The sequence below is a fragment of the Ambystoma mexicanum genome, chromosome 14, assembly GCF_040938575.1.
Source record: "Ambystoma mexicanum isolate Mex_15411 chromosome 14, UKY_AmexF1_1, whole genome shotgun sequence".
NCBI lineage: Eukaryota > Metazoa > Chordata > Amphibia > Caudata > Ambystomatidae > Ambystoma > Ambystoma mexicanum.
In genome coordinates this window covers 224,914,832-224,930,177 of record NC_090940.1, presented here as the reverse complement: position 1 = coordinate 224,930,177, position 15,346 = coordinate 224,914,832, and the positions used below count along the sequence as shown (strand labels likewise).

General features: G+C 47.8%; 1 long non-coding RNA gene across 1 annotated transcript; it reads right to left on the bottom strand.

Moving 5' to 3' along the window:
* Positions 1-4,359: 4,359 nt before the first annotated feature.
* Positions 4,360-13,976, bottom strand: LOC138527277 (uncharacterized). Its single transcript, XR_011283848.1, has 3 exons — positions 13,259-13,976; positions 5,301-5,423; positions 4,360-4,435 (listed from the first exon to the last, which is right to left on the bottom strand). It is a non-coding gene; the product is annotated as an uncharacterized lncRNA (long non-coding RNA).
* Between the last annotated feature and the right edge of the window lie 1,370 nt (positions 13,977-15,346).

Here is a 15,346-nt window from a genome sequence, read left to right as displayed (position 1 = left end):
GATGAGGTGATAGGACGAGCTGAGGAGGTGATAGAGAAAGTAAGAGCTAAGCATCTCTGTGGCGGACAGCTGTACCCAGGAACCCACAACCCTATTATTAATGTTAGGGTATTTATTGAGCATGGACCTAGCTTTGCGAAACAATGCAAGGCTTTACATTAGGCGGGAAGGACAAGGTGAGGGAAACTGAGACACACGGGAGCAGGGAGCTAACAACAGGGCTAAAGAGATCTGTGCCTCGAAGAACTGGTTGTTGTACCAAGAGACTCTGAGTGACACTGGGGGGAGACTGGAGAGACTCTTGAAAGACATTGCATTTAGCTAGCTTAAGACATTCAGAGACTCTGAAAGACTGGTCATCCTGACCTCTGTTTTGGAACTTTTATGTTTAACATATTTCCAACCCTGTCTAAAAGAAATGCTTGCAAACTGGAGGAGGTTTGTGTGGATTTGGAGAGATACTTCTCCCGCTTTAGTTCTGGTTTCCTAGAGTTATCTTAATTTCCCTGACCCAATGAACCCCTTATTTAAAAAAGCCTGAATAAACATTACTGTTAAAACTGTGAGTAGATCTGGTTTGGTCTTATGTTCAAGAAGTACATGCTGACGTTTGGTGCCCTGAGTGTCATAGAGAGACTTAGACTTGGAGAAAGCTAACTATGAGTGAGAGAAAGGTGGTGTCGGAGAAATCAAACACCCACCAACATTTAAGGGGAGAGAGAGTGATGTTTACAGGGCCCCTACTCTCTCAGAGCTACTGGACTTTTCCATCCGCTCGAAGTCTAACCCCTGTCTTGACCCCAACTCATGGTGATATAGCAGAGAACAAAGAGTTTTCCCCAGCAGATTCCAGGGAAGACTTAGATGAATTAACAGAGGGACACTAGAAGAAACTCCATCATCAGTGGTTGTGGAAGTTAGTCAATGAAAACAGTGCCGAATGTCCACATGCCAATCATCAGGCTGAGTAAACAGTCCTGCCCAAAGAAGGAAGTTACAACTTTCTTTAAAACCACAAGCAATCTCTTTAAGATTGGACTAATTCAAATGTAGAGGCTTAAGACAGGTTGGGAACCAGAGAAGTCCAAACTCAACCTAGCTCTTTTCTGCCATGGTCAGGTTTCATGACCCAGGAGTGAAAGAACACAAGAACATTCTTTCCCAGATAAAGCAAAGAAAGAGTCTGTACAGCGAGTTGGGAAGGATTAAGGAACTTTCGCTGTGATGATGCTACATCTGTGTAGCCAGCAGTACCTGCCACCTGCGAAAATATCCTGAACAAATTGGTGACTGAAGAACTGGCTATACTATGATAATTAAATCAACCGGACCACAGCTCTTTTCTGCCCATTTCATTATTGCAGTCATTTGTAGCAGGAGAAACCCTGAAGCATTCTTCAGCAACTTTGAACCTATAGCTGAAGCATGGAAGTGGGATAAAGTCTCCTGGCCCCAATAAAATCGAGATGCCCTGTGAGGGACTGCAGCTGCCTTATAGTTACTTACTTGCTCTACAAACCAACTTTGACCACCCTTCTGAAGGCCATTAACGTCTCCACTAGTAGGCCGGACTCTGTGTCCAGGTCTATTCCCAAGAAGGACAAGCAAGTGGTGCGTCTCTCACATTAGTCTTATAGCAGCGGCACCACCAGTCTCCCAGTCACCCTCTCATCAAAACGGTATCACTACATATTATCCCCAACAAAAGTATCGCTGTATATATGGTTGTCTGGAACGGCCATAGGTGATATTTTTGGGGGGGGGGGGATACGTTTTGGGGTTTGTAGGAGCGGGCATTGCAGGGGTGTCCCCTGCTCCTTTAAAAATAATGCAGGGGTTGCAGGGGTGTCCCCCGCAGGTTCCGTGCCTTAATAGCACCGCAAAAATATGGCGATATTTTTGTATGCCGATATTTTTGCTGGGATATTAACACATGGAACCATCAAAACAGCTGACCAGACTGGCACATGCTTCCTCGCACTCTGACCCCACAAACATGAAGCCACCTAAAAAAACGCATGCCCCAATGGACGCTACTCTCATGCTCACGGCACCATTGCATGAAGGTACTGGAACTCTCAAACATGGCACATGACATTGCGCTACCCATCGGCAGGCAGCGGTCATGATAGCACTTGCTGAAGCCCAGTATTGGGTAACTGTCTCGGTGCATTGGTAGCAGTCTAAAAGCTAATTGTACGTCCGCTTTCGCCAGCAGTGGCCCACCACCTCTTTCCCTTACCGGTGTCCGACACTGTACAGCTCCCTATCGAAATGGTGCTAAAAAAAATAACCATTCTGGTAACGGCAGGTGCTGCATCATTCTGTATTCTGCCACCTATTTTGGAACCAGGCCCAATGAAGATACTTTCATGTTTTATAGCCGAGGGGACCAGAAATGGCCTGGCAGCCCTGCACAGTTCGCACCCATTGAGTAACCTTTCTTGCAAGAGCATTGGCATCTGCCTGGCTGACCTCAGGTTTTTCGCCTGGGAGGCTCCCCGGGAACCTTTATACAGAGTCACAGAGCCCTTTGAGAAGCCTTCTAGCAAAATAATGTTTCCCCTTTTATAAGGGTAATGCTCCAAAGCCCCTGCCCCTCTGCCCGAATGTTACTGGTGTAAGAAGTGGGTGATGCGCCTGCTCCTCCCAAAGTTCCTTCTCCGCTTCCTCACTGGCGGGACGGAGCGGGTGGTTTCTCTGCTTTGGGCAAGGGGTCTGGATAGAAGCTGCGGGGTGCCCCTTAGTCTCTCCTTCTTCCATTCTAGACTCCAACATCCATTTCAAGCACTTTGTCTTGGGTTGATTCCCCCAGCAGTGGCCGTAGCGGTGGGTGGAGCTACAGCACAATCGCCCCACTCATACCGCCAACAAGCGTATCTACTTTATCTCTTATTACCCCTGGACCCGAGTGGCTGCCTGCAAAGGGCTGGTGGGCCAGCCTTTTTGTTGCTTTCATCATGGAAATGTTGTACGCTTTTGTCCAGCTAGTCCCAAGATTATTTTCTTTGTGCAGATAAATCTGCTCATTCTAGAAGCACCAGCAGTCCCCTTTATGTCTGTGATTCAGGTTCTGTAAGAAGTTCTGGTACTGACTGATGCCTTCTGTTTAACAGGCTGCCTCTTCCTCTAGTATCTTTTTCATGGTGCCACAATGGTTGTGCCATTTCCATAACACGTGTGGCATAGACCTCCTGGGGGCCTAGTTCTCAGTGTCTACCCATTTATATGACAACTGGGAATAATTCTTCTCTGCCTCTTCCTCTGGCAGCAGTTTACAACATGAGGGAAGTACTTTAGTCCTACGACCTTATCGCACAAATCCCTAGATACGTGGTCTTGGTATACAGTCTTTAACCAGGTCCATTCATGGTGGCCGCCATCTTGAAAGATAGTGTGTCTATGGGAAATATCTTGCTCTCTTTGTCATTGCTCTTGTGCTGCTTGACCCCCACCTTTACCTCCTTTGCTACATGAGTTATCTCGGCCAACACGCATACCAGTATCTTGTCTAGTCTCGCACACCCCTCTCTCCTCCATCCTCTCCGTCTTGCGCTTCACCTTCACTACCGCTCTCCACCAACTAGCCCACCCCTACCTTCTGGGTCCTTACTGCCCATGGTGTCACTGTTGCTAGTCTGATTTTTTAAATCTTTGCCCCTTGGTCTCCACCGTTTGTTCTGCTTTTCTGCCCTGTCCAGGAGCATTTCTATGCAGTCAACCCATTCCTCCCTTTCTCCAGTCAGTCTCGTGGTGCCAAATCCCCCCCCGCCCCAAAATTGCCACTATTTTCTCTGGCTAATGCCTAGTGTCCCCACTAAATGTACTCTTTTTAGCAGCTACTTGCCCCACACACACTGCATACTGCCCCCAAAATCACCCGATTCTATAAAGGGCATGCTCCAGATCCTGGATGCTCCAGTGGTTCTTAATTATTAGAAATTGTACCTTATATTCAAAGAAGGCGCTCGGTTGTTCCTCGAGGCGAGGTCCGCGCTCAATAAATACCATAATAATAATAATACAAAAATAATAACTGTCCCAAAGGCTCACCTGGTGGTCTAGTGGGTAGGCCCGCTGGTCCCTGATGGACTAGTTGTGCTTCCAAAAACACTCAAAAGGGGCCTCTACTTGCCCTGCAACCAGCCTCGTAGTCTAGTGATGTGGCATCCTAACGCCTCCAACCCTCCTCCCCCACTTTTTTGGAGATCCCCGATAGCAAATTCCTAGGAAACTGTCAGTCTGTGGGGCAGACCTTGCCTAGTGCGAGCATCCCTGCAGAGCAAGTCCAGTCCCTTTGCTTCTCCTATGCTGTCCCCTTTGATCCGCTCCTGACTTTAAGTGTGGCCTGCTGCTTACCAGCTCTGACGTCCCTCGTGCTTGCTGCTTGTCGCCCGTCCGTTGCTCAGCTTTGCAGCACCGCCACCCAATGTCCCTGCAGAAAAAGGAGAGAAAAAGAAAAAAGACATTCCTCACTGGAATGGCAGCCAAATAAACATGGACAGTGCACAGCACCCCTATTTAGAAAACCCCAGCGCAGGACAATCACATTACATGCCAGGCACTCTTCTATGTCCTGCAGCCCCGCGGGGGAGGTCGTGGTAACCAGCTATCTGTTGCCCCCTCCCTCTCACAGGCAGTGACATCATTTCACCAAAATTCATGGGGCAGCGGAAGAGTGATATCACAGGACCCTTTACATCTGATGACATCACAGGAAGTGACGCCCATGACCTTTCACCCCTTGACAAAATAGGAAGTGGCATCACATAGCATTGTTCCTCAGTACACTAAAAACAATATGGTTAGTATATCACTGTAATATGGTATACATTTCATACAAGAATGGATCGCAATATGTAGCCTTAGTACCCGGACGGTAGGGGGGCGGTGGGGTGGCGGCCTCCTAGCCAATGGGGAGGCTCCGAATACGGACATTACCACATGGTAATCCCGCTGCCCTGAGCCTCCTCGCGGCCGGCATCTCTCCTCGCTAGGGAATTGGGTACGTCTTTTTTTTCTGTTCTGAAACACCAGCGTGTTTGTCATTTCACCAACATTCCTGGGGCAGCGGAATTGACATCACAGTAAGTGAAGGCACATGACCTTTCACCCCTTCACAAAACAGGATGTGGAATCACATAGCATTGTTCCTCAGTGCACTAAGAACAATATGGTTATGATATCACTGTAAAATGGTATACATTTCATACAAGAATGGATCACCATATGTAGCATTAATATCAGTGTGTTTAGGCCCATATTACTAAATCACTGTGAATGTAAGCATTTGCACTTACCTTGGCTTGCCTGCAGTTACGGTCATCTTGAGTGTCCGGACAAGGCAAAACAAGCTGCTCCTGCTTGGTGTTGGTGTGCTTCGGCTGTACTGCTCCCAGTCCTGTGCCACAGGATGCAGAAACCTGGCATAGAAGAAAATGGCAACATGTGGTCAGGATACACAATTACACTTAAACTAATTGAAAGTGTACCTAGCTAAAAAAAAAAGAGGCAACGCAGCATGCAGGAAAAGCGACAGCAAATCTTGACTATCTGTAATTCTCTTGGGTTTGGTGGGGAATTTTGAAAAAACAATACTTTCAAGAAAATATTAAGGTCAGGTTTGTAGAGGCAATATAATCAATCATGTTGAATCAAATGTCTACACACAAACTGAAAGGGAATTCATGCATGGGTCATCATCAAGCAGATCAATAGACTGTCACCACAACATTGTACTCCTTATATGCTGCAGACCTTATATGTTAACCATACATGTCTGAGCTATATGGTCAGTGGCATATATGGTTGAGTAGAACTTGCTAGGATTCAAACCTATGACGGGCAGAACATACATAGACCTCAGCAGTGAGCACTTAACCCACTGAGCTATCTTACCAGCTATTTATTTTTAAATGTGCATACCAGAGCATCTAGTAATGTGTTGGCATGGGGGTTGCATTTCTTATTAACATAACACTTATTATTAGAGTGCTTAGAAGCAGCAGGATTATATCAAGGCACACTGTAAACCTGATCATTGTTGTGCTATCTTATTTTAAAAAGGACTTGTGAGGTTGGTAGGTAGATATCCTCGTAAATGTTTCTTTTTAACTGCACAATTGATTCTACAGCATATTGTGTCACAATTGGATAGCTCAGAGAGTTTAAATCTTATGGCTTTTTTTCTATTCCTGCTGTACCAGGTGCTGTAATATGTGCTGTTTCTTCCTTGGGGTGGGTACAGCTCCCTTGTGTCACTCAGTGTCGGAATCTCTGCCCCTGTAGCAAAAATAAAAAAAAGCTGCCATCCCTTAATATATGCACAGTAAGTGAACATATCGTAAAGTGAAATGTACAGATTTAGTTCAATTGACCTTTCCCTTTAGAATAAAGTGCACAAGACAAATGAGTATTTGCCTTCCAAGAGTCATCAACACTGGAAAAATAACCTGAGAGGGGAGAATTTCAAATAACTATGCTGGCAAAGTACAAAGGGTGCCCACATTTTAAATCCAACAATTTATAATGAAATATTCCAAGGAAAACAAAATCCAAACAGGAGATGTATGCTTTGATGACACTTGCCCTCTCATCCTTACCCTTCTCACCCCCATGTTTGGCTTTCAACAATACGCTGTTTTATAAAGAGAACTTGAAAAGTGCAGAAACCACAGTAAAGTACTCACACAAATATATAAACCCTTATAGAAATATGCTAGCCAAAACATTTACAATTCTGGCATATGTGTGACTCGAGCCCACTGTTTCCTTCACCAGCAGCAGTCCATTAAGTGTCCGAAGGGCTGGACAAAGAGGACTGTGGTCAAACCTTATGAAAATGTGTCTGCCCCATTCTATTGAAGTTTATCAGTCCATTTTCTTATTGGTCAGATTCCTAGGGACTCCTAGGTCTGTATGTTACACAGGGACCAAATTAGAAATTCACCATCCACAGATTAGCTGTCAACATTCTGTCGTAAGAGATGGAGACGGCAACACTAAGTTTCAGAAGGTATATCCCACGGTACTTAAGCCTAGGCACCATCCCAACATTTTGTCTTCCAGCTCTGCATAAGGCGTATGCAACGTGCTCTGTGCAACACAACTAGACATGTATAGGCAACATCCTGCAGTTTACGATGTGCCTTGCTAGGATGCTCAACGTCATGTGAGCTTCAAAGGAAGCAGCTCTGGTTGGTATGCAGTGATAAAACCGCAGCAAAAATGTTGCCTGTACAAAGAATCGCAGCAAAAATGCTGTGGTTTGACCTGGTAAAGGTGTACCCCATTATACCATTTAAGGGGAGCAGGGGTTGCGGGGGTGTGCCCTGTTCCCCTTAAATGGTATAATGGGTCCAGGGTTTGCGGGGGTGTCCCCCGCATCCTTGACATGGATTGTGGTGGCAAAACCACGGCCTTTTAGCCGCAATATTTTGTGTCCACAGCAATTTTAGCTGCAATTTTAACACATGGAACCCTCTGGTTGAGTGGGCAGTAAGCATGAGATTGAAGAGACATTCAAGCCAACTGTGGAAAAAGCAGCAGCCCACCAGGTAAAACAAAGGGTGAAATGTTTAATAGAGGGAGCAAGACCACCCATGTTTGTGATGTTCACTGTTTCTTGAATCTGAATTTGGTGAGGTCACCCAGATTATGAAACATGCAAATGTCTGGAATCCAGTGCTCCATAGCCAGAAAACATTCAGAAATGTACATTCTGTTGTGGGGGCTGGCGAGGACACTCGAGGCGGCCCAATTAGTGCTGGGAACAGCAGCACCTAGGGTGGTTGCCGGGGATTACCCGGTCTTACAGCGGTGCACTGCGGACCCTGGTAGGCCGTGCGGACACGGGCCTGGTGGGGTGTCGGTGCACACATGGATGCCTGGAGCATCCGGTTACAGTATTGGCCTGTGCGAACCCCGGCCACCTTGCTGGCATACGGGCCCCACAGCAACATGGCCTGCAGGCCAGTGCTCACACAGTGTGGGCCTGCAGACCTGAAATGAGACACATACTTAGTCGTTCTATTCCTGGAGCCTGCAGCCGTTCTAGATCACGTGCGTGCAGGGGGCACCTTTTATTAAGCAAGTCACATGGTCACAGACATGTGACATTGGCACGAGCCCTGGTAGGGGCTCTCATTACTAGAAGTGGTGGTACACCACACCTTCTACCAATGTCAAATGTGGCAGGACCTGCCATTGTACACACAGCACACTACATTACTCAAGGTAAAATACAATAGTGACAAATTGCAGATATCATAAAGACATACCCCTTCATTAAGTGGCATAATTTAGTAGCACAAATCACTTTTACAGCAGGAAGACCTGATTACTAAAGTAAGCAAGTTTAGTTGTTTTCCAATAAACAAGTGTGCCTATGCGCTACAAAATATGAATACAAGTATGCAAGCATGCACATTTTCATTTTCAGTGCATGCATTTGGTTGACAATTGCCACACTATCACTGTTTGTTTCCACAGCCAAACATGCCTTTTTTTTAGAAACATTCCTATTTGGGATGAAAGAATGACATTGTATCTGCACATTAAATTGTCAGCGTGGCGTGCAAGGACACTGGAGAACGAGTGTCGAGCTACACATCACTTCCACTCAGTATACACGAGCAACCTCCAACATTGACTGTTGCCACAGAACACCTACGGCTTACCTGAACACAGCGCATAGAGTCCCCTGTGCTACAAGTAACCAGACTCAGCACCCATTTCCTCAAGCGCCAAGAGATCACAAACCTCTCATTACCAGTAAGCCCAGTATCTCCTGGGCTGGTCCGGATCACCCCTCCACCCGCCAGATGAGATGCATGAACGGAGCGGAAGCCGCGCCTCCCCCAGGGGGCTGGCGGATTCATCACACCATCCAGATAAATAAGAACCCTGGAAGCCATGTTTCAGTGCTGCGTATTCAACTGGTTCACCACATGACAGGGGATAACTTGGGCACTTGTCCTCGAAATATACCAACATACTTGCATATCTCCTTCTGATATCCTTGCCTCCCCCACCATGTATCACAAGGCTGATGGAGACAGTTGTTTCTTAGTTGGCATAAAAGGCTGCAGGTTTATTATCACACAAATCACTAAACACTACATGTTTCTCATCACAGCAACACACTGTGGAATTGTTTTTCCAGTTGCGGCGACCAGCCGACTGCCTCATATCTACCTTGCTTATCCCATTTTCCAACCAACTTCACTCTAGGCCAAGCTCCCCCAACCGCCATTGTCTGCGCTCCACCTGCCCTTGCAGGTGATGGTGGGCTGGAGGAGTGCCGTTCCTGCCGGTGGAAGCCGAGCCCTCTTAAATACCTCCAGCGCCCTTGACGCTAGGCCTCAGAGGAGCGCTGATTGTGAGAGGAGGCAAAACGCCTCCCACTCTCCCAAGCTCATTTGTCGTTCCTATAGTGCCACTGGTTGCTTACACACCCCACTGATGGGTCCACGCTCATCCGTGGCTCCCCCATCCGTAACATCATTGTCCAGCAGTTTTGTGAACAGAAAACACAACTCCATGCCAGCCATTGAGAGGTGCACCCCATCCTCTTTGTAATACTCAGGTGACTTTAGGTTGATCAGGCCATGCCTGACCTGAGTGAAGCCTCTGCCCCTGCAGAACCTGGCCATTGCTCTGTTCAACTTCCTTATTGATTTTTCCACTGCTAAATGACACTCTGCTCCTCTCCATGCTTGTCTCGGTATGATCTCTGACCACGTTTTTTCCGTCTCCTCTAACCGGGCGGCCAATTTATGGAGGATGTCTATCATTTCCCTCATCGGCAAACTTCTGCCCAAGCTTGTGAGGTTGCCCCCCTTGCCCCCCGGATGGATCATTAAGAAGTCGGGTTTCGGGCTGTTGCTTTAGCAGCCTTTACACATGACCCTCCAGCTGGCCCCATCTCATACCTGGCACTCCATGCCACCCAATCTTAAATTTGTTTGCTGTCATCCGTTCCCTTTACGGGGTCCATTTTGCCTTGGCCCTTGTCACGAAGGAGTGACCCACCACCCAAACTGACCTTTTTCTCCTTTTGGCTGCTGTTTGGTGAGGAGAGATAGAGAACAGGAATGAATTGGCATCACATTTTGTCCAGCCTTATATATCTTTTAAAACCATTAGACTTCCATCCCCCTATCTCTTTAATTGGGTCTGGCATCGTACCGAGCCCTGCCGCTGAGGTGTAAGCTCCAATTCTTAACAAGTGTGTTCCAAAGACCCCCTCTGTTGCTCCTATGCCCCTCAGTGCCGTATCCATCACGCTTTTGAACTGGTACCTGCTCAGCACAGTCCCGTCCCTGTGCAGAAAGAGAGCTGTACACGCTCCTGCCGGGGGTCTTATGTTCAGGTATGTTGCTAGACCTGTTACGGGACAGCATGGGCTTCCACTAACACAGTGGAGGGTGATTATTCTTATTATTCTTCCCTTCCCCCCCCTGATCTGTTTCGGACCGTCTCAGAGGTAGCTGTGCCCACTCCTCTACTACCGTGACATCCTCCAGTCTCCAAGAACCTTTACCCCCCGCCTTCCTTGTTGTCCGCAACCAGCTCACTGACCGTGAAGGCCCCAAAAAAGACCAGGGAGAATGTTGTCCTGAACATGGCAGCCTCAAAGTTATCTCTGCATGTCTTTGGCAGGATCCCTATCACGCTGTGGAGCTTCAACATGTCTATGGGGCGCCTGGAATCCTCCTTCCTCTCTGTGCGTTTAGCCCAACTCTTCATTGGCATCCTGACATAGTGCTCCTTAGTGGGTTCTGGCTTCCCTTCCACTTGTGGTAGTGATCTATTGCTGCTAGATGGGTAGTTACCCATGATCTGTTTTTCTGTGTTTGCCTTTGCCAACCCCACCCGATGAAAGCGCGCACCGGAGATCCTCCTGGTGCTCTGCCAGAAAACCTTCCTTGAATCTCTGAAACCTCTCCAAACACGCTTTGTATCGCCTCCATGTGCCTGGTGCCAGGGCCTTACTGATCAGTGTGCTCAAATTTTCCCAATCATGCCCCACAACTAGCTCTTGAATTGGGTCATCCTATCATTTGCATCTGGTTTTTCCTCCCAAAACCATGTGAACTGTAAACGAGAGAGTCAGCCGCTACGTTCCTTACCCCCGGTATGTGTCTTGCTCTTACTTCTGTGTTCAATGTGAGTAAGCTTGTTGCTAGCTGCATGAGCAGCCGGAACACCCACCTGTTGCTAGATGTCCCTTGATTTATAATCTGTACCACTGCCAGGTGGTACCACTGCCAGGTTGTCTGACCACAGAAAATCACCATTTTGTTGGCCAGTGAAGACTCTGATAGCCGAAAGGCCACTATGATGGGAAACAACTTCAGCAGTGTGATGTCTCACGTCGCGCCCTCCTCATGCCATGGTGATGGCCATGCCTATGCGCACCAATCCTTACACAGTACAGCCCCAAACCCGTATGAGCCTGACGCATCTGTAAAGAGCCTCACACTGTCGCTACCTGCCTGCTTCTCCCTCTAGAGAAGTTCCCCGTTAAATCTGTCCAGGAACATGTCCCACATTTTCAGGGCCTCTTTTATCTCTGTGCCCAGGCGAACGCGTTGAGATGCATGTTGCAGCCCTACCGTCTTCTGCTCAATACTACTGGCAAATACCCTGCCCTCTGGAATGATCCTACCAGCAAAATTAAGTTTCCCCGCCAAAGACTGTAGCTCCCTTAGCGGTGCCTTGTTCCTGCCCCTCAATCCCTTGATAGTGTCTTTTAGGTTATCCACCTTATGTTTTGGTAACCTGGTCTTCCCTTCTACAGAATCAATCTCAATCCCTAAAAATAATAGTCTAGAGAGAGAGGGCCAACTGTCTTCCCTTTTGCCAGTGGTACCCCCAGTTCCCTTGTTAATCCCACAAACTGTGCCATTAAAGCAGCACATTCCTCTGTACCATTCCTACCGATGAACAAAAAGTAATCTAAGTAATGCATCACTTTCCCCTCCCCGGCCCTCTCCTTCAGTGCGTATTCCAGAAATGTGCTAGATATCTCAAAGTAAGCACAAGAAATTGAGCAGTCCATGGGCAGGCATCTGTCATGATAGTACTGCTCATCGACCTTGATGCCCAGTAAGTTATAGCTTCCTTTGTCAATTGGTAAGAGCCTGAATACTGATTCTATTTCCACCTTACCCATCAACACACCTTTTCCCGTAGTCTTCACCAGCTCCACAGCGTCATTAAAGGAATGCGTATTTCACTCTGCAACTTTACTTTGTGATGCCATTGTTCACTGAGTCTCGTTCCGGGAATGATAGGTGATGAATTAGGCAAAATTACCCCTCCGCTTTCTTAGGCACCAGTCCCAGGGGTGATACTTTAAAATTCTTAAATGGGGCATACCGAAGGGGCCTGCTACTCTCTTCTTTGGGGATCTTCTGCCCAGTACTTCTGGAAGTTTTATTGCGGATTTCAGGTTCTCCGCCTCCCTGTCGCCCGCAGTACCCGAGAAGGAAATCACAACACCCCTCCGAAACCCCACACAAATTAATTCTGCATCGAAACTGTTATGGTAAGAGTTTATAAGTGGCAGCATTTTGATCAGGAGTATGGGTATTGGCAGTGTGCTATTAAGTAAAGTGGTGCAGAATTCAACTTAATTTTGGATTCTCCTTTGGTTTGTGCTAGCGCTCTTTTTTCCCCCATCACAGGATGTCGTGCTATGCCCTCTGGCACAATTGGTACATGCATGTTTGAATTTACAAGTTTTGCCGAAGGGGGGTAAACCTTGTTCGAATTTCCAGCATGTAGCCTGCTCTCCCTGCTGGTAGCTGGACCTATTACTCCACGAAAAGTACCCGCAAAAGGACACCCTCTTCCTGTCCCCATATGACCACTTTTCCTTTCTATAGTAAGGCTTCTCACCCTGCGCCCTGTCCCCCACTTCTTTTGCTGCTACCATCTTCTCAATAAAGCCAGTAACATCCACTTCATCCCATGCCATTGCTGGCCAAATCTGCATTTTTAAACAGAAACCCTGTCATATTTTAACCATACATCCTCCCCCATAAGTTAAATGAGCCTTGTGGATGTACTGCTCAGAAGCTCATAGTGCCCCGGCATCCTCAGGATATTTTTCGCCATCTGGATAGACTGCTCCAAATCTTTCTCAGCACTGCTCGTTCCTGGTGTCTCATCCCTTTGTGTCGCCATTTCAGTGTTTTGCAGCAGCCCTCGGGCACTAGCAGGCCCCATTGGCACACGCACTGCAATGTACCTTCTCTCCTTTTCTTTCTGCATCTCCGTCTGTTCCTGGCCTTCTAATGAGGATCCCCTTACGCGGCTATCCTTCCTGGGACCCAGAAAAGTTTCTCCTGTTAGTGCTGTAAGGCCACGCCACATTGCGCCTCTCTGTCTACAGCACCATTCACCGGCGGGGGCGCAGCATGGCCTCCCTCAAGTTCTTCGCTCCGCGAGATGTGGCTGGTTACTGCAACAACGTTTTCTTGCGGCGGTGCAGCTTGGCCTCCTGCTCTCTCGCCGGCGCGATGGCAAAGCAGCAGCCCTTTACTGTTTATTGATCGGCAGCGGCCTATTGGCACACACACTGCCCTGGTTGCCCGGCAGTGTAGGTCTGCGTCCCTCCTGGCAGTGGCCCCAAGGCGCACACACTGCCTGGCAACGGCCTTGAGGCACACGCACTGCCTTGCTCGAAGCTGGTACAAACGACCTGCTCCCGATGCTCCTGAAGTTGCTTGCTTTTTTCCCGATCCTCAGCTGTATAAAGCATGCAAACCGCTGACTCATCGCCGAGTGGCCTTCTGATGCTCCAAAAGTTGAACGCTTCCCTCCCGTACCTTTGCTGCCCAAACAAAGCAAACCGGTGACACAGCTCCGGATCTCAGGGTAAACAGAAAACAGTTCAGGGTCTCCTTTCTTCCGGCTTTGTTGCAGCAAAAGATGGTGCTGCTTGCCAGGTGCGGTGCCTTATACCGCCTGATGTTTCCTGTGGCTCTCCCCTTACCCTTTGTTCTCCTTTCGCAGGCTTGCTGCCCTTTTTCCTGGGCATCACGCTACTTTCTTTTTTGGCGGGCTGGCGGCCCGATTTCGAAGGCTTCCGCCCGCCTCCTCCTACCACGGGGGAGGGAGGGCATGGCCATGTTATCTGGGTGCCTCCTTGAGGTCCCGCCGTCGTCACTTTCATTCATGTCCTCGGCCTATCCCTTTCTTCCCGTGCCTTTCCCAGGGAAGAAACCCCTCCAGAACCCACATTAAAATGCTGCGAGTTTGGGACTGCTTTTGTGATGGTTCACGGCACTTCTATGAGATGGATGTATTCATTGATTTAGTTATTTATTCTGATTTGTTTGTAATGCTGCAGTCGCACCAAAAGTACAGGGGATGGTACAACGCAACATTATATCCGGCACACATTCAACCCTACAAAATCTTAATGTTTCCTACAAACCATTGTTTCTATACATTATTTCCATACAATATTACACACATAAGTACAAACGTACTTGCAAACAGGCTCACTTTGTGGTGCTGCAAGGAAAAGGTTTTATTGGGCATCATTTAAAACATGCAGAATAGCATATTTTCCATACACAACTATACCTTTTGAGAAAGCATTTCCAAAAATGCAGTAGTTTCCGCTCTTAAGATAAAAGGTAATTTCGGACAAAGAGAAGGGAAGTTCTGGATAACCGTGGCTCCTGCTACAAACATGCCTTCAAATCCAGATAAGGGTCTGCATGGTCACGAGCTGAGGGACGGAGAGGCTGACGTAACTGAAAGCAAGGATCTCTGCTGTCGGAGGAAGCAGGCCCGGGGCATGAGCAGAACAGAGCTGGAGGACACCACGGAAGGCAGGACCAGGCATCACCAGCTGTGAGCGCCCCGGAATCAAAGATAGCCAAGGGCACTAATAAGCGGGCTGTGTAAAGATACCAAACAGGAAGGGTAATTTGCGACCTGGGACCTCTGGCACAGAAACCACTCCTGCTTAAGACCAGCAAGCACCTAAAGGGTCCCATTAGATGTAAGTGGGCCCAAAGAAGAAATTCTAGGCAAGCAGGAACAAGACACAAGTAGGGGAGAGAAGAGTAAAAATGGGATGCAGACAACGTTGAGACTGATAACACAGACAGAGACACATAGGGACAAAATTCCAGTCCTGAAGAAGGAGTTAGATGCAAGATTGAGCAAATTTAAAAATCGCATAACAGAAACGGTTAAGACGGAAGCAGCCACCATTAAGGAGGACTTGTCAATGGCTATTGCAGCCAACAGGAAATATATTGATGAGCTGGGGGTGTTGGGTCAGTGAAATGAATGGACAGTGGATGGTGCTGGGAGGGGT